Source organism: Megascapheus bottae, chromosome 3 (genome assembly GCF_031878675.1).
Source record: "Megascapheus bottae isolate mThoBot1 chromosome 3, mThoBot2.hap1, whole genome shotgun sequence".
NCBI lineage: Eukaryota > Metazoa > Chordata > Mammalia > Rodentia > Geomyidae > Megascapheus > Megascapheus bottae.
In genome coordinates, this window is record NC_143511.1 from 55398011 (window position 1) to 55414862 (window position 16852).

Below are 16852 nucleotides of genomic sequence, written 5' to 3' on the forward strand. Positions count from 1 at the left end.
GTCTCCTCAAGTAATTGTACAATAGTAAACTGTGTGTGTGTGTATGTGTGTGTGTGTATGCACACATGCATGTGTATTGTGTCTATGTGATCCTACATGTGTTGACATATATGCTTATCTTTTAGGTTCAGCTATCACATGTGAAAGGAAACATAAGATATTTGTTTTATTTGCCTTTGCTGCCATCCCTACCCTGGGCAGTGTTTGAGAAGAAATGGCTCGATTTCGAACACTTTTTCTTTAGCTAGAAATATCAGAGTAGAAGCAATTTGTTGTGACCTGTCTACGCATGGATAAGAATCTGCTTTCTATCTCTTCTGACCTGGAACTTGGGGAAGAAAGTGTGACAGAGTTTGGATCTTCGGCCTGAAATCATGCAACTATCGACAGTCATCTGAAAACTGTATGGAGAGAAAGCAATTAGATCTATAAAAGGCAGGGGCAACAGATTATTGGAAGAACCATAAAACAGAGTAGAGCATCGAAAATATTAAGTGAGACTAAGAGAAATTAAGACACTTGAAAACAGCCATGAGTGATATCAGAATTGTAGGCGATGAGGAAAACAAAGCACATTAAGTAAATAGTTATGTATGTTTTGGGAAGCTGAGCAGACTCAGTAAACATCTATCGAGCACATGGCAAGAGATGGGGAGAAGCAGATATATCTTAGGTAGATCATACCCAGAGAAATTCTAAATGAATCCAGGTGCTGGCGGCTCATGACTCTAATCTTAGCTACTCAGGAGGCTGAGATCTGACGATCAGGATTCAGAACTAGCCTGGCCAGCATAATCAGTGGGACTCTAATCTCGAACTCATCACCAGAAGTGCGGTAGCTCAAGTAGTAGAGTACTAACCTTGAGCTGAAGATTTCAGGAGAGTGCCCAGGCCCAGAAATCAAGACCTATGACCAAGCAAAGAAAAAAACAAAACAAAACAAAACAATCCTAAATGAATACTAACATTGATTTTCATACAAGATGGGCCATGTTCCTCTTAGAGATAGGCTAAAGAGACTAGGAAAGTGACTTTTTTTTTTTTTTTGCCAGTCCTGGGCTTGGGCTCAGGGCTTGAGCACTGTCCTTGGACTTTCTCAAGGTTAGCACTCTTCCACTTGAGCCTCAGCACCACTTCAGTCTTTTTGCTATATATGTGGTACCAAGGAATCGAACCTGGGTCTTCGTGCATGCTAGGCAAGCACTCTACCACTAGGCCAAACTCCCGGCCTCGGAAAGTGACTTTAAAAAAAAAAAAAGACTACTTCTCAATCAAAACAAAAATAAAGACAAAAAAATCCCAGATAAAGCACAAGTTATTCAAACGCATGGGGAAACAAGGACCATTCAAAGAAACAAATTAAATCTCTAGAAATTTCCCCTGAAGAAAATATACCAAACAGATAAAGGCAAATGCAAAATAATAATATTATGGGTTTGTATTTCATTTTTATTTTTAATAGGATTTAGAATATAAATGCATAATAGTAATTTCATAACCACATAAATGCAGAAGTATAATATTTAGAAAATATAGAATAACATATAGAAAGTAAAGAATATTGCTAAGGAAGTGGCACTGTGGCTCAAGGGATAAAGTGGTAGCCTTGAGCTGAAGAGCTGAGGGACAGTCTTAGGCCAAGAGTTCAAGCCCCACAACAGAAAAAAAAAGATATATTAAATACTAATAATAGACATGAACTAGAATTTCCATATACATTTTGATTCATATGTGAAAAAGCTCTGAAGATGGTTACATTGAAAAATAATAAAAATGATTTAATCATATTGTAATATACATTTACCTGGTTAAAATTATATGGGCAGTAGTGGGTCACACCTGTACCCTAACCCCTTAGGAGGCTGAGATCAGAGGATGGGGTTCAGATGCAGTTCAGAAAAGAAAGTCTATGAGAGTGTTGTATTGAATCAACTACCAAAAAGCATGGGAGTAGAGCTGTGGCTCAAATGGTGGATTGCTAGCTTTGAGCAAAAGAAGCTCAGGGAATTTACTCAGGCCCTGAGTTCAAGCCCCAGGACCATCACACATATGCACACACAACATCAATATTACGTATTACTTTTTATGTATTTTACTATGAAACCCAGAACTGAAAGTTGCATTTGCATTTAGCTGAGTTCTAGTAAGATGGCTTCATGAAAATATGGCCCTATGACAATTTAGTGTAAAATTATGCACACTCTAATTGTCTCAACAACGGATCAGCTAAGTTAACAATGTATTTAGAATCAATGGTAAAGAAAGCAAATGAACGTTTGTACAAATCACCAAATAAAATTCCTGTGGAATTAATGGAGCTGTCACACTTGCTGAATGGGTGAGAGCCCTGAGCCCTCTGTCAAAATCATGCCATCTTCCTGCATCATTTTCATACCTAGGGCTCATGTGCCATCTCTAGTTTCATATGACTGGGCAAATAATTATTTTTCCCAACACAGAAATGGAGCATACAATCACTCTCCTGTAATAGCTTCAATCATTGCCATGCAGCTGTGATTCCAGTGTCAAAAGATTGGTTGGTACCCAATGAAACAAGGCAAATGTTGATAGATTGCAATGCATTAATTAGCTCATGGAGAAGTAAAAGAAAATAGAGCAAACAAATTGAATTTTAAGTTGAATGGTATTTTTAGACTTGGACATATTAAGAGATGGGGATTTTTATATAATTTCTCATTTTATTATAAATTTAAGTTCCTGTAGACAGAGTGTTCTTTCAGTATAGGAAAAAAATATGACATCATACCACAGATCATAATGCCTCTTTTAAATTTCTGTATACCTTTCAATTTGAAGGTGATGTAGAATTCTTGTTCTGGGGTGGTATTACCATAATTTTCAGTTTTCATAAAAAATGCCAATGGAAATTATAATGTTAGACTACCACGTATGTATCAGAGTAACTAAAACAAAACCTTTGAAATTGAATGTGAAACTGAGTAAAGTTGCAAAGCTAGTCAGTGACATCAGTTTGCCCGTTGGGAGAACACAGCAGATAAGACTCTTGAAAGCAATGGCACAAAGTACCACATCTACATCCCAAAAGACATACAGAAAGATATATGATCTGAAAATTTCCCATGATTTAACACACTGACAAGCAGCTTCTATACACAGGAATCAAACATAATATTGAGCATATAAGATAATATGCCAAATAAGTATAAACTTACAATTCCATTTCTATAAAAAACAGACAGAATAATCCATATCTTAGAACTCAGGAGAGAGATTTTCCTATGAAGATTTGGATTTGTGGACTTGTGACTTGCACAACATATAGGGTAACCGCCATTATCTTGGTTATGATCTATTACCTAGTTCTAATGGATTGCATAGGCTTATGAACCCTGAACATTCTTTTTTTTTTTTTTTGCCAGTCCTGGGATTGGGCTCAGGGCCTGAGCACTATTCTTGGACTTTCTCAAGGCTAGAGCTCTACCCCTTGAGCCTCAGCACCACTTCCGGCTTTTTTCTATGTATGTGGTACCAAGGAATCGAACCCAGGTCTTTGTGCATGCTAGGCAAGCACTTTAACCACTAGGCCAAACTCCTGGCCCCCGAACCCTGAACATTCTTGAAGTGTTTCACTTATGATTTGTACGCTGTTGGTATGTAAAGATCGACAGTAACCTCTGATAAATGATTATTTTATCCAATTGCAGAAGATTACAATAGGAAAAAAATAAAACCAGTAATTATTCCTATGAAGGGATTGTGCTTTTAATATATGGAAGTTCCCACACAGACAATAGTCATCAAGTGTTGATGGTTTTCTTAGATTATTAGAAATTATTAAAATTGGTTAAGAGAAGCAAGAATGTCGGAATATGCCAGTAACTAGAGAAGCATAAGGAAGCACAACAGATATATTTTCACCATTAGTTTCTCATAACTTTGAAAAAATTAAGTAATTTTCATCACACCACACACACATACACATTCACATACATACATCTGTGTCCATATATGACCCATAGAATCTCAAACACAGCCTATAAAATCCATCCCCATTTAGTTTGTGAGCAAGATTTTCTTGTATGATTTTTATTTCCCACCTCTGTTTTCCACATTGATCATTTTCTCCCTGTCGTTTTCTTCATGAGTCCTTGCCCTGGGCAGTTTGGGAAAAGCTCAGTGCTACATCTGTTTGCTTTCTACAAATTGGAGTCTGTTCTGTGTTGTCTCCAAATATAGATGTGATTCCTCCCTGGCATTTTTCACTTCCTTTCAATTCTTCGTATGTCAATTTGTTTATTGCTGTCTTAATTTCTGCATCTTTCACTGCATAAGTAAGGGTGGCAAACATTTTCTTAACATTTATTACTAGTTTCTGTAGTAACTGGTTGTGCAACATAGGCTTTTCCTTTGGGGCTTTTATTATCCATATCAAGTAATGTTTACTTTCAAATAGATCAGTTTTTTCCTCTTCCTCCTCCTCCTCCTCCTCCTCCTCCTCCTCCTCCTCCTCCTCCTCCTCCTCCTCCTCCTCCTCCTCTTCTTCCTCCTTGTTCTTCTCTACTAATCTGAAACTAGGTAGTGCATTTTCTAATAGACAATTGGTAAAACCTAACCTATCTTTAGTCCTTTGTTTTACTGATTAGTTGGATTTTAGCAAAAATCTGATTAAAGATTTGGCAGGAGCCACCACGAAACTCATGGCAAAATTCCAACAATTGGGTGAGAGAAGCTATCCAATTTCCTGTGCAAATAAAGTTTACTAAAATCTTTCCCACACTGTGGTCCTCCCTTTGATCCAATAGAACATCTCTCTCTCTCTCTCTCTCTCTCTCTCTCTCTCTCTCTCTCTCTCTCTCTCTCTCTCTCTCTCTCTCTCTCTCTCTGATAGAACATCTTTCTCTCCCTTGCTCACTCACTCACTTCCTCTCTCTTGCTTCTCTCTCTCACTCATAAGCACTATTATTTCTATTTGTATTGTTACAGATAGAAAGCTGGTTGGAACACTTTCTCTATTTCCTTGATCATAAAGTTTTACTTTCCTTATCCCTCCTTCCTTTCTTTTCTTTTCAGAAGGATCAGGACAAATTATTCTAAGCTGGCATAGGTGTGAAACCCTTGATAAAAGAAAAGTGTCCAAGTATCACTGCTTGTCATTCTAATATGAATCTTGAACATCTGAGTTAGGTGAAATAGAACAGCAGGATAGTATCTCCATACACTATTTAAGGCACTTAAGGTCTTAGGTTTGTTCCTATTCATGTAGTCCATTGCAGTTTAACAATGCAGAATTTTCCCCTAAGTTCATACAAGAATGACTGAAAAAATTCAGTGATTCTGCTTTTATTGTTGTGCTGCTAATGACCCAGCCTCACCAGGCTCTACAGCTAATCTACTCCTGTAGCCACCTTATTTTCATTTTAAGTTGCATCTGACATCAACTAGCTAGTGGAAATTTATAAAACCTTATTTGGATAAAAAAAACCTCTGTCTTTGAATATTTATTCATAATCAACAGTTAGTTCTGAACATTTGTGCAATAATATTTTGACATAGATGGTAAAATAATTATTAATAAAATAAGACATATAAATATCTGGATTCATTTCCGGAAAACTGAGGAAGTCACAAAAATCATCTTAGAAAATTATTTCTCCCTGCTGACTCTATGTGCCTTTTTCCTTACCTCACAAGTGCCTCAATTTTCTTTAGTCCTCTTTGAAATGAACAAGTAACATTTATTTTTCAGTCCTCTTGAATGTAATGGGAGAGATATTGGCCATTTTTATTTCATAGCAGGCCAAGATTCACTTTTATTTCTTAAAATTATACACAGATCTCTAAACTGGCAGGGAAATGGTGAGGTTCAGTTCTTCTGAATAAAACTTTTCTTTTCAGAGAATAAATTGCAATAACTGAAAAGGAAATGAAAATAACATCTGGGAAAGTCTTTTGAAAACATCAAACTTTTTAGAAGTCTAGATGTCTTATAAATAAAGAAGTATACCATTCTTATAGACTTCCAACTGCTTTTCACTTTTTCTCATGCCAGTTGTTTCCTGGAACTTTTAAAAGAGATATTCTGTCATCAACTTTCTTATACCTGTTTCATTTTTAACAATTTGGAACTCAATCTTCTTTTCCCTTAGATAAGTGAAGGAATTCCGACTGTATGTTGAGGCTGCCCAGAATACCAGGAAAAGACCTGAGCTTGGCCTGAATGGGCGTCTTGTCTCCTATAAACTCAGTATTGAATGATTGGTTCCCTGGCTTGAAAATTACTTTCAGGTTGCAGACAGTGACCAGTTTGCACCATAAAGAATTGGGAATTTGAGAGAAAGCATTTGAAACTTCTACTAAAATTTTGTGCAATTGTTTCGTGTTTGCAGAATGACAAAGAGAAAGATACACGGATGTGCACATTTTTTTTCTCTGCTTTTCAAGCATTTAATTTCTCTGGGGCTTACTCTTCAATAATTTCATGAGAACATGTGGCATGTAATGGATTAAAAAAATACACTGACCTTTAACCACAGAAAGTTTGAGAGGCACCAAACTCTAAGACATCCAGTTATTTTCTCAATCCGTCAATTTCTCTATCAGTAAAATTAAGAATACTGATCCTTCTACCTTCTTGACAGTATGCTAATACAAATGTATATATTCATAACTCCATTTAAATTATAAGATCTTGCATAAATACAATTTTTCTATTGTCAGCATTATCTTTAGGAAAGTAGCATGACATACCAGCTAAAAGTAGTTGAGAATAGATTAAATACTCAACAAAGGTTTGCTATAAATATAAGCACAGAAATGCTGCTGGCAAAACAAAAGTTCCCTGAGAAGGCTATGTTAGGGAACTTTGCTGCCTTTAATAGGATAGTTTCTTCAGAGTCCATGAGAGGGTAATTATAACTGAATTTTTAATGGTACAGTAAGTATTTTCATGCATTAGTTGGCATATAGAAGTATTCCACAAGAATTGTATGGTCTAAGTTCTTTCTCAGTGCTATGGAAACTCCTAATCTTCATGTAATTTCTTAGTGAATTCTCAGAAAAATCTAACAGGACAGCTATTACAATCCACATTTTACAATGAATGAAAACAATGCTTACAAAACCAGCTACTTTAAATTACAACCCCTTTGTACAAGGTAATAAAAGACATGCTTACAATCCTAGCTATTCAGGAGGCTGATATCTGAGGATCAAGGTTCAAAGCCAGCCTGGGCACAAAAAGACCAGAGACTCTAATCTCCAATTAACCACTAGAAAACAGGAAGTAGAGCTATGCCTCAAGGGGCAGGGCGGTAGCATTGAGTTGAAGAGCTCAGGGAAAACATCCAGGCTCCCCACTACCTACAAAGAAAGAAAGAAAGAAAGAAAGAAAGAAAGAAAGAAAGAAAGAAAGAAAGAAAGAAAGAAGAAGGAAGGAAGGAAGGAAGGAAGGAAGGAAGGAAGGAAGGAAGGAAGGAAGGAAGGAAGGAAGGAAGGAAGGAAGGAAGGAAGGAAGGGTCAAACAAATATGATCACTTTAGTCTGTTTCTAACAAATTAATGATTTCCCCAACCAAACCACTTCCTATCAGTCATCCAAGCAGAAGAATCAATTTCATAGCCTAGAGTTTAGACACATTTCTAATTAAAACTATGATAAGCGGTGAGGAAAATTGGGGTGGGGAGGAAGGTCCACCTTGTCCATAGAATAAGAGACCCATGGTTCACATTGAACCACTTACCAGCTTTAGTTCTAAGGCTCCTCATGCTGGTGGCGGCTACTTGCAATAATCCTCCCAGAGCCTCTTTGTATAACGTTATTACTAGGCTACAAAAAGACCTAGGAAGGAAAAAAGAAAAACTAAAATGATTATTTATTTTTCAAGGAGGATCTTCACACAATGTTCATATTTACATGGCTTCTGCTTTGCAGAACTTTTGAAGAAGCACAATAGAGATAAGCTTACTTCCTCTGTGTGGCATTTTCTGTTTGGAAGACAAGTATATTGCCACTTTTATCTTGGAATTCTCAGTACCTGATTTGTCAATTATCCAGACACTCATTGAGTTATTTTATTTTTCATTAAGTTGATAAATAAGTGACCATCAAGGTCAAATTTACTCAGGTACCTGAAGGCCCATACAGTTCAGATTCATAAGGCAAGAAGTACTTTTATAATGCAATTATTTACAGGAGCAAAGGAAATATGTCTCATAAGTAACCAGTTGTTGCTGTGCCCCACAAACTGATCATTCCAATGTTCAAAAACTCAAGGAGCAGTCAGAATAGGAGTTAGATAATTTTTTGAAGTTTCAGTATTTATTTGTTTGGCAATTATTGGACATATCTGAAAATCTTATTAAAATAATTATGAAGAATTTAGCAAGGAAAGTTTAGTGTAATCATTTAAAAGCTGGAATCTGCTTTTGGAGTAATATTAAAGTTCCAAAAAGAAATGCGATACACTTTTTTTTAATGTTAGAATTTTATCCTTCCATTATCCTTATGAAACTTTCCTTCATTTCAGCTTGATCCCAATCCTTTTCAGTTACCCATCAAGAAGATAAAGACAAATTTAAGTTAATGGAAAATATTAGAAAGTATTTAAGGTAGATTCAGTTCACTCAAAAGCAGTATGATAGGTGAAATTATTTCTTAAAATCATTTGAATGCCAGTCACCTTCCTTTAAACATGATATTCACAGATCAGATTTCCTACTTGAAAGTTCCCAGGTGTGTGACCAACAATAATGGCAATTTTTATGTATTGTTTACAATGTATCAGAAATTATTACTTGCATTTTATAAACACAAACTCAATATTTGTAACTCTGTGAGGCAACTATCATTACCACCCCTTTGTACATGTATATACATACATATATCCATGTACATATACATAGATACTTTCATATACACACATACGTGTATATACAGATATGCAAATGCATACATATGCATGTATACACTATGCATATAATTGTTTAAAATCCATTCATCCATTATTGGGTACCTCAAATGAATTCATACTGTCCTGCTATGAAGGTGGGTGTTCAGGTTCTTTCGAGCAGTCTCCATACTGATTTCCATGGTGGGCACACTAATCTATATTTCCACCAACATTCCCATGTTCTTTCTATCAAAGCACTTGTTGGCTTTTGTATTCTTGATGATGACCATAAAACTAACTAAGAATTAAAGGACATTTAAACTACTACTGTAAACCATTGAAGAAAGAAAAAGGATGATGCAGGAACTTGAAAGTCTTCTTATATTCATAGATTGGCAGAATGAACATTATGAAAATATTCACACTGCTAAAAGTTATCTCCACTTTGAATGAAATACTTATCAGAAACCCCAAATCATTCTTCTCAGAGATAGAGAAAACAATCCAAAAGATTCGTATGAAACCACAAGACACAATTTGTACAACTGAAAAATTGTATAAATAGGCAAAGCAATCCTGAACGAAGAAAAAGCAATGCTGGAGATACTCCAATTTGAATTCAAACTTTATTATAGTTGTATTAAGAAAAGCAGCATTGTATTGACATGAAAAGGGCCCTAACCAAGGGAGTGATGACAAAATCCAGAAATGAGCCCACACATTTAAAGCAAAAGAGTAAAAAATGCATGTTGATAAAAAACAAACAGGTGGGCCAGGAGTCTGGTCTAGTGGAAGAGTGCTTGCCTACCATGCACAAAGACCTGGGTTTGATTCCTTGGTACCACATACATTGAAAAAAAGCTGGAAGTGGTGCTCAAGTGGTAAGCTCTAGCCTTGAGAAAGTCCAAGGACAGTGCTCAGGCCCTGAGCTCAAGCTAAGGATTGGCAGTAGATAAATAAAGAAACAAGCAGACACTTTAATAATTGTTGATGGAAATATCTGGATACCTATGTGCGGAAGAGTAAATCAGTTTCCCTCTTTTCACAAATAGCAGTTCAAAGTGAATCAAAAATCTCTATAAAATTTGAAAGCTAGAAACAAGTACAGGAAGGAGTAAGAAGAAAAGAACACTAGACTTTACTGACATTCATAGTCGGTTCCTCAGGCTTCCAGGGGCTCAGCCAAAGGGAAAGAACGTTGACAAATGAAATTACAGCAAGCTAAAATATTTCTGCAATTAGGCATATAGTTTCTTAGCCAAAATAAAAACAAAACCAAAATAAAATCCAATCTCCAGAATGGGAGTTCTTTGCCAGATATCATATGACAAGAACTAAATAACTATCATGTACAAGGATCTCAAAACAAACAAAATCTGACAGAATCAGGATCTCAATAAAAAATATGCAATAGGATTAAACAGACACTTGTAGGAAAAGCATATGCTTATCATTCTTGGCCATAAAGGAAATGCACATGGGAATATTCAGATTCCATCTCAAATAAAATGAAGAAATCAAATGAGATGAGGTCTCTAAGATTACTAAGATCACTAAGAATGGCCATTATGAAGAAGTTTCCCCTATTTAACTTATTGGATTATTTGCTGTTGTATTTTTTCTGTTGAATATTTAAATTTCTGAATATTCTAGAAACAAATCCTTATCTATTGAATAGCTAGTAAAAATTTCCTCCCATTCTTAATAATAAATAATATAATTAGTAATACATAATTAATAATAAATGTTTTTATTTGGAAATAATTGTACATATTAGTGTCATGTGGCACAAGTGTCCATAAGGTTAATAACACATGAATCCAAATAAATATTGTTATCGCTAGCTAGTAAGATTTTAAAGAACTCTTCCTTTCTTCCACATTTTTCTATACTTTTAATGACACTTACCATACATATTCTTAATTTATTTAATAAACCTCGCAAGAGTTCATGCTAAATATGTTAAATATGTGTGACTTGTATATGTCTTATGCTATCTCATTCAGCTGACAAGTTATAAAATTAATAATAGTGATATATTAAATTTTACACAGTGCCTAAAGGCCAGGCACTAAACTGGTGGTTTTCTTCTTTCATGTCTTTCTTTCTTTTTTTTTTTTTTTTTTTTGCCAATCCTGGCTTGAGCTCAGGGGCTGAGAACTGTACTTGGGTTTTCTCAAGGCTGGAGCTCAACCACTTGAGCCACAACACCATTTCAGGCTTTTTCTATGTATGTGGTACAAGGAATCGAACCTGGGTTCTTTATGGATGCTACACAACTACCCTACAGTAGGCCAAACTCCCAGCTGTGGTGGTTTTCACATATTATTTTATTTGTTCTTTCTTTAAAATACTGTTCTGAGGCACTGAGTTTTCAGATGGAGGAATTAAACGTTATTACATGATTTAGCTTTTAATATAAATATATTTAATTTAGGAGTGTGTATATACACATATGCATACATAAGTAAATATCACATATACATGATAAGCAGTGAAATAATGTACAAAAATATTTATCATGCCAAATTACTCCAACTAATTTCTTCAGTGTGCACTCAAACATGTAATAAACATTGGTAACTGAATAATTTGCCAAATTTTATGTTATATTACAATATTCAAATTATGACCTTATGCTTACTTATGGTACTCTGTAATTTGATACAAATAAAAATTTCTCCTATGGGAAAAAATATAAAAGTGATAAAGAAAAATCTCCAATATTTCAATCATTAGAGAAGACATTGTCTCATCCCTTTTTAAAATCCAAGCCTACCTATGGTATCTATTGAAGTTATGCTTGTATATGAATTGAATTGTTTTTTATTTGGAATTACTTCAGGAAAACAAATTACTTTTTTTTTTTGCCTGCTAGGAATTGAAGAAGCTTTTTTGAAATCCTTACATCTGAAAGTGGCTGTACAGATTTAGTCCCTTATGGATGGGTTTCTCATTCATTCCTTCTAGGAATCAGTTTGAGAGGTTGACATTGACGGCTACATCGATACAAAATTGAGCTTCTACCCTGACAGGCAGCTTACATGATTTAAAAGTAGCTGAAAGGGCCGGGAGTTTGGCCTAGTGGTTATAGTGCTTGCCTAGCATGCATGTAGACCCGGGTTCGATTCCTCAGTACCACGTATAGAAAAAAGCCGGAAGTGGTGCTGAGGCTCAAGTGGTAGAGCTCTAGCCTTGAGAAAGTCAAGGACAGTGCTCAGGCCCTGAGCTCAAGCCCAGGACTGGCAAGCAAATAAATAAACAAACAAACAAACAAATAAATAAATAAAAGTGGCTGAAAGCCGGGCGTGGTGGCTCACATCTGTAATCCTAGCTACAAGGAGGCTGAGATCTGAGGATTAAGGTTCAGAGCCGGCCCAGGCACAGAAGGACCTGAGACTCTTATCCCCAATTAACCTCTAGAAAACGGAAGTGGGGCTTGGCTTAAGGGGCAGGGTAGTAACCTTGAGCTGAAGAGCTCACTGACAGTGCCCAGGTCGAGTTCAAGCCCCATCACACACACATACAAACAAAAAAAAAAGAAAGAAAGGAAGGAAGGAAGGAAGGAAGGAAGGAAGGAAGGAAGGAAGGAAGGAAGGAAGGAAGGAAGGAAGGAAGAGTGGCTGAAATAAAATTTTCAAGAACATGCTTGACTTATTCTTAAAATCAATAGGAAGTTAATACACACATAAATATCAATGAGTGAAAATATCTTTTCAGGTAGAGATAGCTATTTTGGATTATCAATTATATTACAAATGTGAATAGAGGAATAAACTTCATAATTCATACTTTACCTAACAAAATAATTATGCCAAAGTAAAAACTGACTGAAAAAAACTTATGAACTAGGGTGGGGTGGGGAGAGGGAAATGGGGTCCAAGACTTGAGAAAGGGTATCAATGTATGTGAAGTAATGCACCTCTATCTGGTGAGTATAATGTAACCCTTCTATTAGTTACAATAAAAATATATGGAAAAAAACTTATGAACTATTATAAAAAGTTTTCAAAAATACTGAATTTTTCTGTATTTCTAAACTCTAGCAAAAAATTATCATTTTTTTTTGCTAACTGCTACCTAGATTTATTTTTGTTGAAAATTTTTGTGCAAACATACATTTTATTTATGACTTTTTGAAGGGTAGAAAAATGAAGGTAAAATTAAATGAATTTTTAAGGATGGTGGGTATCTGTAATAAGTATAGACTGACTTATTATAGCCAAATTCCTAAATAACAATATGTTTCAGCATTGTTTTGCAAATTCCTCCGAAGAATGGATTACCATGTATTATATTCACAATCATTTTCTCTATTTTAAGTGTCCTTATTGAAGAATATGTTTAGTATTGGAACGACATTTTGAAGAAAAACTTTAATAAGGTCACTACCTAAGCAGAGTTTCAATCATTATAATAAATTATCATTATCTGCTTTGATAGATTATGTAATACTTTGATTTCCTGTGAGGTTAATTTACATCTCTAAAGAGTTGCTGCAGTAATCACTGTAGGTTAAAAATGGTTTCACTTAGATTCAACACCTAATCAAGAGCTTTTAACAACATAGGAAAGATACAATCTTTGCCCAGTAGGTTAGCTGCTTCTTTCTGAAAGAAATTTAATAAGAGCTGACCAGTTTTCATTTTCTTCCTTACTCCTGAAATTCACCTGACCATTTTCTGCCTTTATATTCAAATGTTATCTTTGGTCATTTCTTTGAAAGGAAATCCTTAAATGGTTTCATAACATAAAACATTCTAAATCTGACTATGTTTGAAAATTAATTATTTGAAAGAGTTTATCCTCTTTTCACGAACAATGGGGAAAGTATTCAGAGAATTCATAGTGTAAGCCATAAATGGGAAATAAAAATGGCAATGGTTTAAGTAAACTTCAAATAAGAGAAAAAGGAATGCTAAGTCATATATAGCCTATTTGTGGGGTTACATAGCAGAATCTACTCCCCACCCCCATACTGGTATAGACCAGATCCTTACTAGCTTCCTTAAAATACTTCCACATCTAACTCATGGAAACTCTTTCATCTCCTGCTGTGATTGTTTCTGAACCAAACTGCCTTTCTCTACAAGAGTCCTGCCTCTGTTTCTTACATGCACCCTTGGTCTGCTCGTATCAGATTATTTCTTCAAATCAAAATTAGAATTTTGTAAATCCAGTTAGAAATGTTCTTCAGACTCCCCATGAATACAGAAAGTTGTCTTCTTTGTTAAAACTCAGCCATGTCTTCAACTGTATGTATTCTGTTTTGCTAGACTCATTTATTATATCTTTGAGTTAAACATTACTATTTCTTCTCTTCAAAGCTATTATCATCATTTGTCTACATCTTAACTACCAAAGAAAATCTTGTGATGCTCCTATCTCTGAAGCAAAGGGCTGCCTGGTGATAAAGTGCTTTCCATGTGCTGCAGGCATTTTGGAAATAGCTCTGAGATCAAACTAAATGAGTTCCAGTATAAATAAAGAAGCTGAGACATTGCAGATGGCACTCAGGAAGAGATTGCAGTGACAGCTCCTAAGATGTGCTGTGACCCTCTGCAATTGATGTTTTGTGTTGGGTGCAGGCTCTAATAAAATGAGTTCCATCATGGAATTGTGTGCTCAATGAAATCTGTGTTAAACCTAAATATGAGCTTTGACTGCTGCTCTAGTAAAACAGGGAGTGGGGGGTAAAGACAGAAACTAAGCTATAACTAGAAGGGTAACAAGTCAGACTCCGGCCTCAAAATAACTTTGATGTGTACTTTCTATTCCAATCAGAGTGAGGAGTGAAACAATATTTATATTATGTATGTATGTATGTATGTATGTACGCATGTCGCCTTGCTGTAAAATAATACCAGATACATCAAAACACGACTTTATGTATTTTACAACATCTGGCATGTTTTAAAGTTTGATTCATTTTCTAACACTTCCAAAGTGGCAGTTCATTAAATTATACTTGTTTCATATAAGCCACTTTGAATATCTACTGCTAACCTAAAAAGATTGGGGGCCAAGGGGTTATTTAAAATATATTCTGCTTCTTCCACATAGCTCAATGCAGACAGCTTCTCAGAAAACTTTATTCACTGCTGTAGAAAACTCCTCATAATCTTCATGAGGCAGATAAGGAGAAAGATAAACCACATTAAGTAAATAGAGTAAGTTTTCTCTATAGCCTTGGTGTTTTATGGACTGCCCTAAGCCACTCTTCATCTGACATATATGAGTAAGAGTTGCTCATTAAAGTTTGGGTATAGCTTATTGATGTATATAAAAGCACAAAGTTCAAGTCATAAATGACTCAAGCTGTCCAGTTTCAACATGAGGATGCTAGTGTTTGTTGACAAGTGGGTTTACAATATATGTCTCTTGGCACCATGAAGTGGACTGAAACAACAGCAGCAAGTATTGGGCAAACACAATTATACACTGCCACACAGCAGCCCAAGTTTCACCCTCTATAACTCTATAGGCTATATAGAAATTGAGCTTTATATGGAAGCTCTTCAAATAACTGAAAGAACTTATCTTTGCCCTGCTAGGGTGTAGAACATCTTTCAGATTCAACATAACTACTTTCTTAGACACAAAATGACATCTACTTTCTTCATAAGACATGTTGGTAGACATTTCACTATTCTGGTCACTTTAATTTTAGACGTTTTTCTATTTGTCAATGTCTCCTGTAAAAATAGACTGGATCCCTAGTGACATGTCTGAACTCCTCACAGAAGTGGTAAATCCTGAGAATGGTAATAAATGTCTCTGGTTTATGATGAATGAAAAAGCCTGAACTTAAAATAAAATTTTCATTTCCCTAAAGTGGCAAGAGAAAGAATTATTAGCAATTAAATGATAATAAAATCAAACCCTAAAACTAGTGTTGATAGATGGAGGGGGGAGAGTGGTGTGGTGTGTGTGTGTGTGTGTGTGTGTGTGTGTGTGTAAGAGAGAGAGAGACAGACAGACAGACAGACAGAGAGGAGAGACAGTGAAGAGAGAGAAGAGACAGGGAAGAGAGACAGGGGAGAGAAAGACAAAGGGACAAAGACACAGAAGTAGAGAGGGAGAAGCATAAACCATGGTCTGCAAAACGGAAAGTTTGGGGGCTGAGAATGTGGCCTAGTGGTAGAGTGCTTGCCAAGCATGCATAATGCCCTGGGTTCAATTGCCTGGTACCATCTAAATAAAATAAAATGAAATAAACATTAAAAAATGGAAATATGGAGATGGAAGAAGATGGGGACCATAAGTTAGATTTTAGGTGGGAGAATGCACTATTTTTGTACTAATCAGAATGATTAAGCATTTAGATAAAAAGTTCTAGCCAGGTTCCAGTGCCGCTTCACATTTACAATCTAAACTACTCACAGTGGTTTGGAGCTCAATGGGCAGAAAAATCCTAAAAACTCTTACATTCAATTGATTAGAAAAATCCAGAAGTGGAGAAGGCATTGCTCAAGTGGTGGAATGCTATGATTTAACAAAAGGGTGGAGGGGAGTTTTGCCTAGTGGTAGAGTGCTTGCCTAGCATGCATGAAGACCCAGATTTGGTTCCTTGGTACCACATACATAGAAAAAAAAAAAAAAACAAACAGAAGTGGTGCTGTGGCTCAAGTGGTAGAGCTCTAGCCTTGAGAAAACCCATGGACAGAGCTTGGGCCCTGAGCCCAAGCACCGGACTGGCAAAATAAATATAAATAAATAAATAAATAAATAAATAAATAAATAAATAAAAGCTACCCAAGGGAAAGTGAGAAACCCTGAGTTCCAGCTCCAGGACTGAAACTAGATAGAGAGACAATCTTTTTATTGCTCTAGAAATTATACATCAACTGTATACAACAACTTTGCAATATGTACTCACTAGGTGACAACCATCCTCTGTGAACTATGCAGCTTCACACCTACTGGGAAATTATGGACAGGAAGGAATTTTGTATCTACTTTAGTGGCTTGAGATATTCCTAG

The 16852-nt window shown here is 35.7% G+C and overlaps 1 protein-coding gene across 2 annotated transcripts in view; it reads right to left on the minus strand.

Annotated features, from left to right (window-relative positions):
* Positions 1-16852, minus strand: part of Lingo2 (leucine rich repeat and Ig domain containing 2) — a 1035214-nt gene that overhangs the window by 443057 nt on the left and 575305 nt on the right. For both annotated transcript variants that reach the window (XM_090330081.1, XM_090330082.1), the window contains one exon: positions 7721-7818. The gene's annotated coding sequence lies outside the window, so the exon portion shown is untranslated. The remainder of the gene's footprint in view (positions 1-7720; positions 7819-16852) is intronic.